Genomic DNA, 18864 nt, shown 5'->3' on the forward strand with positions numbered 1-18864 from the left:
TTGGATAGCACTGCTATGACAATAATTTTATTACATGGATGTAGATGCACCTGTAGGGTAAATTCCACAGCACTGGCAGTGGGGTTAGGCAAAGACTCACAGGTCTTTGTCTTGAGCAAATGAGTGGAGAGGGTGCATTTCTTGGAATAGAGAAGCTAGGATAACAGGTTGTGGGGAAATCAGATGTTCTATCTGGGACGTAGTAAGTTTGAGATGGACTTCCCTGAGGGCTCAGCGGGTAAAGAATCCTCCTGTAATGCAGGAGCCACAGGAGACTTGCATCCTAGCAAATACAACCAGTGAAACCCATGGTGGATTTCTGACCTCTATAACTGTTTTTTTTTTTTGGCTGCCCCGTGCCACAGGTGGGGTCTAAAATACCAGTCTGATATATAACTCTCTTGCTTAAAATGGTATTTTCCAACTCCTATAAGCAGCAAATACATTCCCTAACTTGGCCTACAAGGCATCCCTATTTGGGCCTGGCCTGCCACTCAAGCCTTTCCTTTAGGATTCCATACCCTCTGCCTCCTTTAGGCCTTTGGATATTCTATTTCCCTATCTGGAACATTCTTCCCACCCCCCACCCTTTATATTCCCTGGCTGACTCTTACTCCTCCTTCAGGCCCCATCTGGGATGCTTCCTCTGGCAAATTTCCCAGACGCCTAGACCAGTTAGATGCTTCTGCATAGAGGGGACCTAGATACCCCCTCCTGTGGCACCATCTAATCATCTAATCACCATCTCCACTTCCAGGCACCAAGGGCTCTAGAACACAACTTGCCTAGCACAGCACCTGACATGCAGGAATGTTTGAAAGACAGCGGTTAAAAATGAAATAGATATCATTCACTCCAACTAATAAAAATAAATGAAAAAAAATGAAATAGATATCATTCGAAATGGCTTAAGTGGTTCAGTTAGGATATATGGGAGACTGGACAGATCCTTAAGAAACTCTCCCAAGTCAGTTTTATTTTATCTTTTTCATATTTATTTGGCAGTGTCAGCTTAGTCACAGCACTTGGGATCTTTGTTGTGTCATTGTGGGTCTTTTGTTGCCGTGCAGGGGGTCTCTTGTGGTGGTGCCAGAGCTCCAGAGCCAGAGGGATTCAGTAGCTCCATGGCATGTGGGATCTTAGTTCTCTGACCAGGGATCAAACCTGAGTCCTTTGCATTGCAAGGCGGATTCTTAACCACTAAAGCAGCAGGGAAGTTCCCCAAGTCAGTTTTAGTCCCTGGGAACATACTCATTCTCCCTGACACACAGGCAGAGGGCAGGACCAGGTTGCAGTTCCATGCTCAGTTTTGCTGAGCTAGACCACCATCTAGTATTGAACTCTTGTATTTCTATAAGAATCTGTCTTGTTTTTTAGCGGTGATCACATCAGTAAGGGCTTCCCAGGTGGCTCAGATTGTAAAGAATCTGCCTGCAATGCGAGAGACCCCAGTTTTATCCCTGGATCAAGAAGATCCCCTGGGGATGGGAATGGCTACCCATTCTAATTTTCTTGCCTGGAGAATTCCATGGACAGAGGAACCTGGGGAGCTGTAGTCATGGGGTTGCAAAGAATCGGACATGACCAAGCAACTTTCACACACTCATACACACACACACACACACCTCAGTAAATGTTCATGGGAAATGCTGGGCTTCCTTTCTATTGGTCTTGTAGCAGTGTTTTTCTGCAAGTTCTTGGTCAACTGTTTTTTTCTCTTCCTTCCCTTTCCCTTGTAATGTCTTTGTATAGAACTTTCTCCGGTTCATTTTTGATAATTCATCTCCCTTGAGGTGTTTTCTGAACCAGCACTTTGCAGAAGGTTCACTTGGAGGAGGGCCCAGGGCTAGTCAAGGCTTTAATGTGTAATTATTTCTTTTGCATTTTGAAAAATTAAATTGAGAGAATATATGAAATATAAAATGTATATGTAAGATTAAAGAAAGAAAATAGAACAAAGATCAGTGTATCTGGAACTCAGGTAACAAAATCAGGTGCTATCTCTATCTTTGGGGCCCTTGCAGGGCACCCACCCTAAAGCAACATAATCCTAAATGTGTGCTTACTAATCCCTGTTATTTTTCATAATTTTCAGTGTCCTTTTTTATGTCTACACATTCTATTAAATAGTATTATATATAGTTGGACTTTCAAAGATGCAGTTTTATGCTTTATATCATCTTCTATGATTTGCTTTTTTTTTTTAATGGCGTGTCTTCTAACCATTGGAAGGGATAGAACCCATGTCCCTTGAAGGGCAGAGACTTAATCACTGGAACACCTAGAAAGTCCCTGATATGATTTTCTTAGTCAACATCATATTTGAGAGATGGCTCCATGCTGGAGATGGTGGTGACTGACACTTGTTACACTCCCTTCAGAATGGCATTCCATTCTACTGACTGTACACAACTGATTTCTCCATTCTTCTGTTGAAGGACCTTTGTGTTGTCCCAGACTCCACGATGTTATCCATCTAGACTGCCTAGAACAAAATCACCTGGTCCCTGGGACTCCTTTCCAAGAGTCCCACGGGCTATGCTTCTTGGAGAGGAACTGCTGGGATCTGGGACAGGCCCCAAGTCTACCCCACCCTGCACACTGGTTTCCAATGTGACTGTACTGATAATGCTCGAACTCTCAGAGATGGCTCACTGTTCTATATGGCTCACTGTTCTATGTCCTTCACATCTTTCATATTTTTGTCATTCTCACCAACAGTGAGTGGACAGTGGGAGACATGGGGGAAACCCCCCACACTCCTTTTTTCCACCAAACTATCTTCTATGTGACCAGTATGTGGTTCCTTATTCATACTCATTCATTTTTTTCCCTGTAGAGAAGCTGGTTGCATTTCATTCCTGATCTCACAAGAGAGGTGTCTGCATTTTGGACTGCAGGATGTCCACTCCTTCTGCAGCCCATTCTGCAACCTCCCTCTTCTGGCCCTGTGGATGGCTCCTCTTCTACTTGATTGGTTTGGCATTTCAGCTCTCCCTAGTTTAGTTGAAGACCATATTTGTTCTTATCTGGTTTTGAAAAGAGAAGGAAATGCCAACTGAGAGTCACTATTATTAAATGGAAAGACTCCAAGACACTGTTTTTTGCTTTTCTTTTTTTTTTTTTTTTACTATGCTGTGTCTTTGTTGCTGTGCATGGCTAGTTGCAGTGAGTGAGGGCTACTCTTCATTGCGGTGCACAGGCTTCTAGCTTCTCTTGTTATGGAGCACGGGCTCTAGGTGCACAGGTTTCAGTAATTGTGGCACATGGAATCCTCCCAGACCAGGGATCCAACCTGTGTCCCCTGCATTGGCAGGTGGATTCTTAACCACTGCACCACCAGAGAAGTCCCTCCAAGACTCTTAAAAGCATCAATTTCTCAGACCAGTCCTAGCTCCCTTGCACTAGGTATTTCCAGATGAGACCCTGAGTATCTGTATGTTTAAAAAAATCTCTCCAGGTTTTGGGCATAGCAATCAGAGCAGAAAAAGAAGTAAAAGGAATCCAGATAGGAAAAGAAGAAGTGAAACTCTCACTGTTTGCAGATGACATGATCCTCTACATAGAAAACCCTACTCTACCAGAAAATTACTAGAGCTAATCAACGAATATAATAAAGTTGCAGGATATAAAATTAACACACAGAAATCCCTTGCATTCCTATACACTAACAATGAGAAAACAGAAAGAGAAATTAAGGAAACAATACCATTCACCATTGCAACAAAAAGAATAAAATACTTAGGAGTATATCTACCTAAAGAAACAAAAGACCTATACATAGAAAACTATAAAACACTGATGAAAGAAATAAAAGAGGACACAAACAGATGGTGAAATATACCGTGTTCATGGATTGGAAGAATCAATATTGTCAAAATGACTATACTACCCAGAGCAATCTATAGATTCAAGCTACCAATGGTATTTTTCACAGAACTAGAACAAATAATTTCACAATTTGTATGGAAATACAAAAAACCTCAAATAGCCAAAGTAATCTTGAGAAAGAAGAATGCAACTGGAGGAATCAACCTGCCTGACTTCAGACTATACTACAAAGCCACAGTCATCAAGACAATATGGTACTGGCACAAAGACAGAAATATAGATCAATGGAACAGAATAGAAAGCCCAGAGATAAATCCATGAACCTATGAACACCTTATCTTCGACAAAGGAGGCAAGAATACACAATGGAAAAAAGACAACCTCTTTAACAAGTGGTGCTGGGAAAACTGGTCAACCACTTGTAAAAGAATGAAACTAGAACACTTTCTAACACCATACACAAAAATAAACTCAAAATGAATTAAAGATCTAAATGTAAGACCAGAAATTATAAAACTCCTAGAGGAGAACACAGGCAAAACACTCTCCGACATAAATCACAGCAGGATCCTCTATGACCCACTTCCCAGAATATCGGAAATAAAAGCAAAAATAAACAAATGGGACCTAATGAAACTTAAAAGCTTTTGCACAACAAAGGAGACTATAAGCAAGGTGAAAAGACAGCCCTCAGATTGGGAGAAAATAATAGCAAACGAAGCAACAGACAAAGGATTAATCTCAAAAATATACAAGCAACTCCTCCAGCTCAACTCCAGAAAAATTAATGACCCAATCAAAAAATGGGCCAAAGAACTAAACAGACATTTCTCCAAAGAAGACATACAGATGGCTAATAAACACATGAAAAGATGCTCAACATCACTCATTATCAGAGAAATGCAAATCAAAACCACAACGAGGTACCATTACACGCCAGTCAGAATGGTTGCTATCCAAAAGTCTACCAGCAATAAATGCTGGAGAGGGTGTGGAGAAAAGGGAACCCTCTTACACTGTTGGTGGGAATGCAAACTAGTACAGCCGTTATGGAGAACAGTGTGGAGATTTCTTAAAAAGCTGGAAATAGAACTGCCATATGACCCAGCAATCCCACTTCTGGGCATACACACCAAGGAAACCAGATCTGAAAGAGACACGTGCACCCCAATGTTCATCGCAGCACTGTTTATAATAGCCAGGAGATGGAAGCAACCTAGACGCCCATCAGCAGACGAGTGGATAAGGAAGCTGTGGTACATATACACCATGGAATATTACTCAGCCATTAAAAGGAATTCACTTGAATCAGTTCTAATGAGATGGATGAAAACTGGAGCCCATCATACAGAGTGAAGTAAGCCAGAAAGATAAAGACCAATACAGTATACTAACACATATATATGGAATTTAGAAAGATGGCGATGATAACCCTATATGCAAATCAGAAAAAGAGACACAGATGTACAGAACAGACTTTTGGACTCTGTGGGAGAAGGCGAGGGTGGGATGTTTTGGAAACATGTATATTATCTAGGGTGAAACAGATAACCAGCCCAGGTTGGGTACATGAGACAAGTGCTCGGGCCTGGTGCACTGGGAAGACCCAGAGGGATCGGGTGGAGAGGAGGTGGGAGGGGGGATCGGGATGGAGAATACATGTAAATCCATGACTGATTCATGTCAATGTATGACAAAAACCACTACAATATTGTAAAGTAATTAGCCACCAACTAATAAAAATAAATGGAAAAAAAAAATCTCTCCAAGTGAGATTCCTTGGCAGTCTAGTGGTTACGACTCTGTGCTTTTTCTGCTGAGGGCATGGGTTCAATCTCTACTTGGGGGAACTAAGATCCCAAACGCTGTGTTGCCAAATAATAATAATAAAGTGATGCCAAAAAAAAAAAAAAAAAAAACCCTCCAGGTGATTTAAGTAGAAAGTCATTTTCAACAGATTTGACACAGAAAAGACTTTCTACCTAAGTCTTGTTCTTCCTATAATTTTTACTTGAGAACCAATCTTTTACAAGAACTAATCTGTTAGGACATTTCCAGATTTCTTTTTTCCTTTTATATGAAACTTGTCTCTTACTTAATAATTCTTCAACAATTGTGCTTCTTGATCTATATTTGGCCTGAGAGATAAACATTCAATTTTATTTACTCAAATGATTAGGTTTATATTATAAATTAGCTTGTTAATGACTTGGCTTCTTTGTTACATTTGTTTCCTGGCAACAGGGGAGTCTTCCACATGTTGGTTTGCTTACCTAAAGGATGCAATGAGAAATTTTTTTTAATTTTATTTATTTATTTTTGGCTGTGCTGGATCTTTGCTGCTGCACAGGCTTTTTTTCTAGTTGTGGTGATCTGGGGCTACTCTCTTGTGGTCCATGGGCTTTTCTTGTTGCAGAATCCAGGCTCTAGGGTACATGGGGGCTTCAGTAGTTGCAGCTAACGGGTTCTAGAGCACAGGCAGGCTCAACTGTTGTGGCACATGGGCTTAAGTGGTTCTGAGACATGTGGGATCTTCCTGGATTAGGGATTGAACCCGTGTCTCCTGCATTAGCAGGCCGATTCTTTACCACTGAGCCGCCAGGAAAGCCTCTGAAATATTAAAGTCCAGTGGCTGCCTGGCACCATCTTGGTTTCCCATCCTTGTGTACTGGAGAGGCTGGCCCTGTGAACCCATGGCTGCTTGTACTATCTGAGTTTGTGAGAACTGAAATCTCAGCCTGTGTCAGGCATCAGACTAAGTGCTTAGCTTTTGGTGTCCCATCAGTTTATCTCTAATTCCTCCTAGAAAGGCAAGAAGTGCCTATCAAAGGAAATATATTCCTAAAGATGTAAACATTTCTTTAAGTATCAATGCCTTCACTTTCTCTGGGCTCAGTTCCTGGAAACAATCACCAGGATCTTTGAATTTCCAGTTACAACAAAAAAAATCCTGAAAGTGACTCCAGAGTAGGTAAATTGGAGTTTTCTTTGACTGTTGTTGGCTTTTGGCTTTGTTTCTTATTTAAAACAGTAGTCTCCTGATATCCTCGATGGATCGATCCCAGGACCCCACAAATAACAAAATGTGTGGCGGCTCAAGTCCCTTTTATAAAATGACACAGTAAGCCAGCTGGTTGTCTCTAAGAGCTCTGCCTCTGAGGATTCACCCAATTTATTACGATTGGCTGAACCTGCTGATTCAGGACCCAAGGATATGGAGAGTCAACCATTTAAACACTTGATTTTTTCTCCTCTGGGATGGACACTCAATTATACAATTACCTATCTTTGCTTATATATATACTCTACTTTTAAAATTAATTTTATTTCTCTATTCATTCATTTTTGGCCGTGCTGGATCTTGGTTGTGGCAAGCCAGTGCTACTGTTCACTGCCGTGCATGAGTTTCTCACTGTGGTGGCTTCTCTTGTTGCAGAATATGGGTTCAGTAGCTGTGGTACATGGGCTTAGTTGCTCAGAAGCACATGGAATCTTCCCAGACCAGGGATCAAACCCATCACCTACACTTGAAGGTGAATTCTTAACCACTGGACCACCAAGGAAGTCCTACCTTTCTTTCCGATGTAAAACCTAAGAGACAGTTAATGGCCCACAACATGAAATGTCACTTAGTAAATACTTTTCTAATTCCAGTTTACACTACTTTGGTCAAGGTAGTGTGTGTGTGTGTGTGTGTGTGTGTGTGTGTGTGGAGAGAGAGAGTGAGCTATTTTTGAACTGGTAGAAAGGACATTGTTTGCGTGCTAAGTCGCTTTAGTTGTGTCTGACTCTTTGCGAGCCCATGGACTGTACCCTCCAGGTTCCTCTGTCCATGGAATTCTGCAGGGAAGAATACTGGAATGGGTTGCCATGCCCTCTTCCAGGAGGTCTTCCCGACCCAGGGATCTCTTAAGTCTCCTGCATTGGCAACTGGATTCTTTACCACTAGCACCACCTGGGAAGCCCAGAAAAAGTATTAAACATGGTAAAAATAGTAAAATTTACTTTTGCAGGTAGGGTAAATCCCAAGTCTTTTCTCCTCTCATGCTACCCCTAGGATGCCAGAGGCAGAAACTAGCACTCCTACTGTGGGAACTACCATTGCCTGGCATTTTCTGCCTCCTTTCCTAAAGTCATGTCCACAGGGAGAAGACACCCAGATTAAGGAGGAGATTCATGATGCTTGGGACAAAACACAGAAATGACTGTTTGATTTGGAGAGTATTCTTAATAGATGGCCACATTGCCTGTGAATTATGTCAATGTTATTACCTCTCTTTTTATTTTCTTTTTGTCTACGCCTTGAAGCACGCAGGTTCTTAGTTCCTCAACAAGGGATCAAACCAACATTTACTGTGATGGGAATGTGGAGTCTTCACCGGACCGCCAGGGAAGTTCCAATCTCTCTTTTTATTCTTTTCTCTCATTTCTATCTGTCTATCAGCTATCTCCCTCTCTCACTCTCTTTTTTTTTTTTTTAAATACTTACTTACTTGGCTGCACCAGGTCTTAGTTGCAGCATGTGGGATCTAGTTCCCTGACCAAGAAACAAACCCAGGCCCCCTGCATTGGGAAAGCAGAGTCTTAGCCACTGAACCACCCTGGAAGTCCCTCTCTATTTCATATCCTAGAGTTTTTAATCTGTTTCTATGAGAACTGAAAAAGAGTAACAGGATTTTGGTTTTCACGTAACAACTCAAGAAGTTGAACCTGAAAGCTAAAAGTACGTTTCTGGTTCTGTGAATTATCTGCCCTTGACTATTTTTGTTTCTATTTTCATTTTTTAATCTCTATTATGTATTACTGTTGATTGTAGAAAATTAGTAAAAATGAAAAAGTTAAGCAGTAGAAAAAAGTGGAAGTTGCCTAAAATCACCCAATGCTGAAATTTTCTCATCCTCCTCTGCCTCCTCCTCCTTCATATCTGCCTTCTTTTTTTTCCCCCTGCATCTTTTTAGTAATATTAATATTAAAAATACCAGATGGGTGCACAGGAATGTAAGTACTGCCTTTTCCTCCCAAATATCACATCGTCCCCTTGAGAGATCACTGGTACAGCTAAGGACACTCTGTTTTGAACCATCCCCTGTCCAATTTTATGCAGAACTAGAGTAAGGTGAATGTGACAAACCAATGCAAAAAAAAAAAAAATCATGATGAGAAAAATATCAACATTTTAAATAAAAATAAAATCAACATTACTGGTTGTTTCTTTAGCTTCAAATTCCAATTTGGCTTAGCATGGGACTGATCCTTCTTTATTTCAAATGTTGATATTTTATTCATTGTGAAATTTTTGCATTAATTTTTATTTCTAAAAAGACTACATTAAAATATTATCTGGATTACAGGCATCTGGGGCACTCCTTTAAATGTTATGTCCACACCTGCCTCAAGGGTGGTGTGGTCCCCACCCAATTCAGAAACCTCTATAATGAGATCTACAGCACTGTAGTGCTTGGTCTGAGTTGCCTGCTGGTTTCTGAGTCATAGCACATGGCAGTCCCCCATTTTCTGGGACTGTTGTAAAGCATGAAATCAAGAAGACCGAGGAAAGAAGAAAGCAATCCAGAATTCCCCTTGGGTGTTTGGGGTTCCTGTTTGTAACTCGAGGTCCAGTTTTTTTCCCTACTTGAATTAAGTTATCTAATCTTTTTTCCTAGAGGAGCAACTGATGGACTAAAATGGTCACTGAGCAATGTCAGGAATAATCCTGGAAGCAAGCCACATGTTCCCAACCAATTTGTGGGGATGAACAAGAGGGCTTTCATGGGACTTCCCTGGTGGCCCAGTGGTTAAGACTCAGTACTTGCACTACTAAGGGCCCAGATCCAATCCTTGGTCAGGGAATTAAGATCTCACAAGACTTGAGGCACAGTCAAAAAAAAAAAGAAGAAGAAGGCAGCTTCTGTGCCACAATCCAATACCAGTCACTGGGAACCACTCGATGGTCTGCTTTTTTAACCAAAACACTCCTATGGGATAGTCAAATAGCACTGTAACATTTTGGCACCACTTGTCAAGAAAAATTAGGTGTCAAACAAAGACGTTTACAGCATATAGGTCATTAGCGAGGTATAAAGCAAAAGAAGTGTGTTATTAGGTTTGTGAAAGTGAGGCAGTCTCCAAATAAGTACCATCTGCTCCCTAGCCCACTGCCTGCCAGGTTCCTGCTCAGTGGAAGGCCAGCCACAAAGATTTTCAGCTCCCACCAAAGGGCCGCTTTGAGCACCCCAGAGTTTTCTGTGTGGCCACTAAGCGGAGGGAGTGAGGTATTCTGGGGCTCTTGGGTACCAAGGATGCCTGCCTGCATTCCAGATGGGTCCATGGTTTTCTGTCATTTTTCCTGCAGTTCTTGACTCCTCTCCATGTGTGTTGTTGTCGCTGTGGTTGTTTTTAAAGATTTTTTTTTAATATGGACAATTTGCAAAGTCTTTATTGAATTTGTTACAATATTGCTCTGTTTCATGTTTTGTTTTTTTCACCTGAGAGGTATATGAGATCTTAGCACCATTTAGGGATCAAACCTGTACTGCCTTCATCGAAAAGTGAAATCTGGACTGCCAGGGAAGTCCCTCCTTGTATGCTTTTATTTGCTCTGATGGGTTTTGCTTGTTCCTGTCTCTGCATTTTCTTGTGCCTTGCATTCCTCTCTTCCTTTCTGCAAATCTCAGGCCTTGACTGCTGCACATCCCAGCATTGTGCTTCCTGCTGCCCCTACCCCAGCTGCCTCTGCAGGCTGCCGGCCCCTCCAGAGACCCAGTGAGTGCAGCCCTGGGCCTTCTGTATGTTCAGTTCATTTCAGTCACTCAGTCGTGTCGGACTCTTTGCGACCCCATGGGCTGCAACATGCTAGGCTTCCCTGTCCATCACCAACTCCCAGAGGTTGCTCAAACTCATGTCCATTGAGTCGGTGATGTCATCCAAACATCTCTTCCTCTGTTGTCCCCTTCTCCTCCTGCTTTCAATCTTTGCCAGCATCAGGGTCTTTTCCAGTGAGTCAGTTCTTCACAGGAGGTGCCCAAAGTATTGAAGCTTCAGCTTCAGCATCAGTCCTTCCAATAAATATTCTTTAGGATGGACTGGTTTGATCTCCTTCCAGTACAAGGGACTCTCAAGAGTCTTCTCCAATACCACAGTTCAAAAGCATCAATTCTTCGGTGCTCAGCTTTCTTTATGGTCCAACTCTCACATCCATACATGACTACTGGAAAAACCATAGCCTTGACTAGACAGACCTTTGTCAGCAAAGTAATGTCTCTGTGTTTTAATATGCTATCTAGGTTTGTCATAGCTTTTCTTCCAAGGAGTGAATGTCTTAATTTCATGGCTGCAGTCACCATCTGCAGTGATTTTGGAGCCCAAAAAACAGTCTCTCACTATTTCCACTGTTTCTCCATCTATTTGCCATGAAGTGATGGGACCAGATGCCATGATCTTTGTGTTCTGAATGTTGAGTTTTAAGCCAGCTTTTTCACTCTCTTTCATTTTCATCAAGAGGCTCTTTAGTTCTTCTTTGCTTTCTGTCATCTACATATCTGAGGTTATTGATGTTTCTCCTGGAAATCTTGATTCCAGCTTGTGCTTCATTCAGCCTGGCACTTCACATAATGTACTCTGCATAGAAGTTAAATAAGCAGGGTGACAAAATACAGCCTTGATGTACTCCTTTCCCAATTTGGAACCAGTCTGTTGTTCCATGTCCAGTTCTAACTGTTTGTTCTTGACCTGCATACAGTTTTCTCAGAAGGCAGGTCAGGTGGTCTGGTATTCCCATCTCTTGAAGAATTTTCCAGTTTATTGTGATCCATACTGTCAAAGGCTTTGGCATAATCAATAAAGCAGAAGTAGATGTTTTTCTGGAATTCTCTTGCTTTTTCTATGATTCAGTGGATGTTGACAATTTGATCTCTGCTTCCTCTGCCTTTTCTAAATCCAGCTTGAACATCTGGAAGTTCACAGTTCACATACTGTTAAAGCTTCATTTGGACAATTTTGAGCATTACTTTGTTAACGTGAGGTAAGTGCAATTGTGCGGTAGTTTGAACATCTTTGGCATTGCCTTTCTTTGGAATTGGAATGAAAACTGACCTTTTCTAGTCCTGTGGCCATTGCTGAGTTTTCAAAATTTGCTGGCATGTTGAGTGCAGCACTTTCACAGCATTTTTAAGGATTTCACAGCATATTTTAGGATTTAAAATAGCGCAGCTGGAATTCCATCACCTCCACTATCTTTGTTTGTAGTGATGCTTCCTAAGGCCTACTTGACTTTGGACTCCAGGATGCCTGGCTCTAGGTGAGTGATCACACCATTGTGGTTATCTGGGTCATTGAAGATCTTTTTTGTATTGTTTTTCTGTGTATTTTTGCCACCTCTTCTTAATATTTTCTGCTTCTGTTAGGTCCCTACCATTTCTGTCCTTTATTGTGTCCATCTTTGCATGAAATGTTCCTTTGGTATCTCTAATTTTCCTGAAGAGATCTCTAGTCTTTCCATTCTATTGTTTTCCTCTATTTCTTCACATTGATCACTTAGGAGGGCTTTCTTATCTCTCTTTGCTGTTCTTTGGAACTCTGCATTCAGATAGGTATATCTTTCCTTTCCTCCTTTGCCTTTAGCGTCTCTTCTTTTCTCAGCTATTTGTAAGGCCTCCTCAGACAACCATTTTGCCTTTTTGCATTTCTTTTTCTTAGGGATGGACTGCCTCCTGTACAATGTCATGAACCTCTATCCATAGTTTTTCAGGTACTCTCTCAGTTCTGTGTGTGGCCTTCTGTATGTGGCTTGACTTTGAGGACTTGTGGGTGACTTCCTAGTCAAGGCTGAGGCTCATTCTCAGACACATTTAGAAACTAGAGAGTCAGTTTGGGACATCACCCAATGGGTGGTGAAAGACTTCTCCAGTTTCAGGAGACAGGCCAAAAGAGCCTTCTTGACTCAGATGTGACTTTTCTGGAGAGATTTTTATGAACGTATCTTTTGGGAGTTGCCTCTTGGAGGCCAGCCATGTGGTATTTTCAAAAGGCTACTCTGTTGCTCTGGCCCTCTATTCACAATCTGGCCATTTTCCAAGCACTTGCTACATTTCTATGCAGACATTTCTAAACTCTCGCTCAGTTCATGCTGATTCACTCAATGTCTTAAAGAAAGTGGAGCTCCAAGAATAAAATGGTACTAGGCACTGGCTGCCAATGCACAATAAGAAACTGGCCCAGGCCATGGATCCTCAAGCAGAACAGCGTTTAAGTCACTCAGTCCTTCTTAACATGTTATTTCATTAAAAGCCCTGCCCTCAACATAGCTTGAGGACTTAGGCCTCTTCTAAGCCAGACTCAGAGGTGTTGAGTTCTTGGGTCATGGGAGTCTTCCAGTATGCCTAGCCCTCTTCCTGTATTTCTGTTCCAAGACTGGCTTCTCTACTCTCTGGTCTGCTGAGTGGTGACAGTCCTCACCCCACTTACTCACATCTGTAATCCTGAGGGTTTTCTGATTATCTCCTTTAGCTGGTGTTTATGCTTCTTTGTCAGCTGTAGGTGTCCTGCGATGGGCTCCTTATCTGATACTTGTTCTGCATCCCTCACACATTAAGACTACAGAGGGCAGCCACTCAACCCAAGAGCTCCCCAGTTGCTCACTAAGGCCCAGGAATCTGACGCTTCCCAGGGACCCAACGCTCTGGCAAAATTAGGAGAGAGAAGCTCAGTAAGAGAAACACTGTGAACTGGAGGTGACTGGTGCCTCTTCTGGTCTGTTTCTGGTCCCACCTCTCTGAAGCTGCACCCAGATCACAGAAGGTGTTTCCATGATGATGACATACAACCCTAAACTCTTGTTTCTGTATCATGTCCAGGTCCTCACACCCCCATCCCTAATTCAGTGCTCAGATGTCTATGTGCAATGAGGCAGAACACGAAGAAGTGGGGCTACAAAGGTCCTGGGGAAGGAGCGGCCAGGGTGCTTTTGACAGGAGGCAGAGGGCCTCTGAGGTCAGGAACTATGAGCCTATGGTCCAAGGCTGTGTAGCATCTGAGAGGTCAAGGATTGGGGATTTAATGTGACTTGGGAACATGAGTGGGAGGCCCATGAGCGGAAGCCCAGAAGTTCATGGAGACATAAAAAGCAGAGATCTAGGACTAGCTAGTGGGGAATTAAGGTGGGGGAGAGAAAAGCTCATCCTAAGGAAGGCCTTCTCCATTGTAGAGCAGTCCTAGAATAGGCCACCAGGCCCTGGATACATGCGGGCAGACTCCTGATCATTCCTGCAAGCAATCTGTCCAGAGGGCTCAGACACTGAGTCGGGTGAGGAAAGAGGCTCTTTGTAAATGTTTTAAATCTTAGTTACGTATCACATAGTTGGAAAAGTCAAATATTTCTCTAAGGCTGTATCACAAAAGATAGTGACTCCCTCCTCCTTTTCCCACTGCCTGCTCTCAGAGGAAATCACTCCCAAGCTGGGCTTTTCCATCCCTGAGCGCTTCCAGGTCACAGTTCATCTCTGAAGTCCTGCCATCTTCCCCTCAGCTCTGTGTCTCTGTATTTGTCTCCTGTTTGCAGAAGGGATTCTATCAGTCACCGTCACTTAACACAAGATGTGCCTCATGGCAGCTGTCCCTCATCCATTTGTGTTGCCTGGACTTCTTTTGGGGGGGTTCCTGGGTGACTCAGTGGTAAAGGATCTGCCTGCCAATGCAGGAGATGCAAGAGATACGAATTTGATCCGAGTCAGGAAGATCCCCCGAAGAAGGAAATGGCAACCCACTCCAGCATTCTTGCCTGGGGAATTCTCCTGTAGTGACCTCCAAAACAATCCTTTGCTGGTTTCTTTTCCTTATCTCATCTTGGAATTGAGTTTTTCCTGTATCAGATTTGCACAAGACATTTGTGTCAGGGAGAATCGGGGCTGTGAGTGTCAGTGCTGTATTCTAGGCTTGCATAGATTTTGTGGTGATTCAAGTTTTTATATGTAATCGTTTTTCTCATCTTGAAAGAATAAATGTCACACTATGTATATGAGAGGTCATAAAGGTAGGGCATTAAGAGCACTAGGGGAACTTCGCTGGTTGTCCAGGGTTAAAGACTTTACCTTCCAATGAGGGAGATGTGGGTTTCACTGCTGGTAGGGGAGGTCAGATCCCACATGCCTCCAGCCAAAAACAAAAACAAAAACAAAAAACAGAATATAAACAACAGAAGCAACATTGTAACAAATTCAATAAAGACTTAAAAAAAAAAAAAAAGAACACTAGGAAGTAGGGCCAGTGTATTACTAAGTCTCAGTGGATGAAGTAGACACACCACCATCTCAGAGGTCCTCTGTGTACCTGAGCCTGAGCTGCAATTAGAGGTGGGCGAACCAGATGTGGTCATATCCCTGAGACCCACCCAGGGGTTCACTTTGATCCTCAATTTTAATCCTTGCTTTTCTTCATAGTCTTACTCCCTTTGCACCGTATCCTGAAAGGGCTGGCTTTACATGCCCTGGACAGTCTCTGTCCATGACCTTGTGCCTGTGTCTTCCTCCCAGGAAGTTAGGATTAGGAAGTCAGGATTCCGCCTCAACCAAGAGGTCAGTCTGTCCAGACAAGCCTTTTTGGTGTTGCCCTTCTTATGATCAGACACTAAACTCCAGGGGAAAAACAGTGCTCTCAATGTGGTTTTACACCCAATCTATTTTGATGCCTCCTGAATAAGCAAAAGCCCCAGAAATTTTTGTTCCTTCACTTACCACCCGTCATAGCAGTCACATGTAAGAGACCTTAGAAATAAGAGGCATAGCGTTATCCTTTACATTTAATTAGCTCCACATTTTTTATTAAAGCAACATTAAAGAACTGACCTGCTGACCCATTTATCCAGCCTGCAGGGTAGGAAAAGCTCTAAAATCTAAAAATGAAGTTCAACCTTTTAGAGGTTAATTTTGTATATGCAAAATGTACGGAGTATAAATAAAATGTTTTATTAAAAAAAAACATTTTAGAGTTTGTACACTTTACAGGGTGACTCAGAAGGTCTGGCTATGTCATGGTGCTCAGGCCTCTGGGAAAGGTCATGTGTGAAGTAGTTCTGTATCAAACCCCTCGAAACGTTACTTCTCTTCATTCTGATATTGCTGGTTACTGTAATAATTTCACCAGGTCAAGCAGTCATGTCTTCAGCAGATGGCTTCTGCTTTCCTGCCAGGCTTGCCTGAAGACCCATTTTAAGCTAAGAGCCAGAAACTGCATGTCCAACAAAGGATCCTCTCAAAGCCAGGATGGGAAGGACTGGATTGTATACTCAGCAAAGGACACTACAAGAAAGACTCATGGGTACATGATTCTTAGCATCAGCTAACATCACCTGTAAAACTGTCCCAGGGAACTGAGTGAGAGCTTCTAGGACTCTGAGTTCAGAACAAAAGCAAGTGAATCATGACTGTGTGCCTGGGACACTGACCTGTCTGTGTTTCAGGAATCCACGGAGATGGACACATCGTTGCATCATGTGTTGGCACTGCCTTGCCTTCAGGGTGCAGGGGAACAGAATCACATCTTCTGGCAAGGACCCTCACTCTGTCTGATGAACTCCATGAGTAGACATGCCTGTGCTATGGAGGGGAAGGAAACAAAGACAGGGATAGTCCAGAGTGCCTTGCCCCCAGCCCCCACCCCACAAGATGACAGATGCCTGGCTCATGCCTGAGAGAGGCCGGCAGCTGCCACTCCAGAATCCTCCTCAGCTTCATTCCTGCCTAAAAGTGGGCTTGGCATCAAGAAGAAACTGTAAGAGATTTCTCTGGTGGTCCAGCAGCCAAGACTAAGCTAAGTTCTTCCAATATAGGGGGTACAGGTTCAATCCCTGATTGGAGAATTAAGGTCCTATGTGCTGGGAGTAGCCCCCCAAAAAAATCTCTATGTCTGTGGTGATAGTTACACAACTCTGTAAATATACCAAAGTCACTGAACTGTGCAAGTAAAGCATGAGAATTATAACTCAATTAAAAAATTATTTTTTAAAAAAAGAGGAAACCGTACGTTTTGGCCCTAGTGTGGCCAAACAGGACAATTCACTTACTCCCAGCCCTCAGGGCCTGCCCTTTTCCCAGGGACAGGCAGTAAGGCAGAGAAGACATTTGAGAGTCAGGCTGAAAACCAGTGAGGTGGATCCAGGAGCCAGCTGGGATCTAGGCCAGAGGGGCTGAGTGTGTGGAACCTGAGTGACGACTCCTAAGTTCATGACCCAGCTCTGCCACAAACTGGCTGTGGCCTCGCTGCCTTTCTATAGAATAATGGTAAGAAAGCCTCTTCCCTTGCCTTGTAACCTTCAATGAATTAATATGTTCAAAAAACTAAGAATAGCCTTACGAGTGCCCATGGTGTTAGCTGTCATTTTCATCCAGAGACCTCGAGGAAGATTGTTGCTTGAGCTCTGGTGACCACTGTCCATCTCAGCCCCAAACTGAAGATCAAATGAGATCACGGGAAAGTGCTTCACCCAGGGCCACTTGACAACATAGGAGAGACTCATAAAGTCACTATAGCAAGTTTCTGTAGCTTCCCTAAAACAATGGTGTGCCCTTCCCCTTGCAGGGCTATGCCCCCTGTCTCCTGCTGGAGGGAGCCCTCTGTGGGCCCCTCCCTGCTGAAGAACCTGACATTCCTAACTAGGTTTTTGTCTCCAGTTCTTTAGGGCAGGAGCAGGGTGGGCAAGCAAATGGCTGTCGACAAGCTCCACTCCATATTGTTAGGCCTGAGGGTGAAGTCTGGGCCATAGGATGAAAGTGGGTCCCAGTCCTCACGGAGAGAGCTAGTAATATTTGCCTGGCACATTGATAAACATTCCCTATAACTGAGGCCTATGTCAGAAGTGCTCTATTGCCTATCATTGGAGGCTTATAAAACAACAATGTCCCCTACTAACATTTACATTTTACTACCCTTTGAAACGGGCTTCCCTGGTGGCTCAGACAGTAAGCCACCTGCAGTGCAACTGACCCAGGTTCCATCCCTAGGTTGGGAAGATCTTCTGGAGAAGGGAATCCCCACTCCAGTATCCTTGCATGGAGAATTCCATGGACAGAGGAGCCTGGTGAGCTATAGTTCATGGGATTGCAAAGGGTTGGATACAACTGAGCGACTAACACTTTCACTTATGGGTTTTCCAGGTAGCGGTGGTGGTAAAGAACCTGCCTCCTAATGCAGAAGACATAAGAGATGGCAACCCACTCCAGTATTCTTGCCTGGGAAATCCCATGGACAGAGGAGCCTGTCAGGCTGTCAGGGGAATATTTATCAACCCTGTCCATAGGGTCGCAAAGAGCTGTACACAACTGAAGTGACTTAGTACACACGCACCACTTGAAATAACATTTTAGTGAATATCCTTGTCAATAATAATAATAAAAATTCTCTGAGCATGCCCCCCCACCCCCGTTTTTTTTGGCTGTACTGGGTCTTGGTTGCTGCGCGTGTATTTTCTCTAGTTACAGTGTGTGTGCTTCTCACTGTGGCAGCTTCTCTTGTTGCAGAGCATGGGCTCCAGGGCGCTCAGGCGTCAGTCGCTGTGGCACACAAGCTCTGCAGCTGCAGCATGCAGGCCCTGAGCGCAGGCTCTGTAGTTATGGTGCATGGGCTTAGTTGCCCTGAGGCATGTGGAATTTTCCCAGACCATGGACTGAACCTGTCTCCTGCATTAGCAGACTCTTAACCACTGGACTACCAGGGAAGACCCTTAAGTGTTTCTTAAAGTAAGTTTTTAGTAATAGAAGTAATGGGCTAGTGTAATAATTTTAACACATATGGCCACAAATTGGCATTCCTGTTTCCTGAGCCCTTACCAAAAACACATTTCATAGTTTTGGGGTTTTCTACATTTTATTTTTTGGCCACACCAAGAGGCATGTGGAATCTTAGTTCCCCAACCAGGGATCGAACCCACACCCCCTGAATTGGAAGCACATGGAATCTTAACCTCTGGACCTCAAGGGAAGTCCCCAAACACATTTCATAGTCTATATATCTATATATCTCTGCCAGTTTCACAGATGAAAAATT

General features: G+C 43.1%; 1 long non-coding RNA gene across 1 annotated transcript; it reads right to left on the minus strand.

The window, feature by feature from the left end:
• Window positions 1-5802: 5802 nt before the first annotated feature.
• On the minus strand, window positions 5803-15591 carry LOC110147581 (uncharacterized). Its single transcript, XR_011488750.1, has 3 exons — window positions 15558-15591; window positions 14916-14973; window positions 5803-6104 (listed from the first exon to the last, which is right to left on the minus strand). It is a non-coding gene; the product is annotated as an uncharacterized lncRNA (long non-coding RNA).
• Between the last annotated feature and the right edge of the window lie 3273 nt (window positions 15592-18864).

The sequence above is a fragment of the Odocoileus virginianus genome, chromosome 7 (assembly GCF_023699985.2).
Source record: "Odocoileus virginianus isolate 20LAN1187 ecotype Illinois chromosome 7, Ovbor_1.2, whole genome shotgun sequence".
NCBI lineage: Eukaryota > Metazoa > Chordata > Mammalia > Artiodactyla > Cervidae > Odocoileus > Odocoileus virginianus.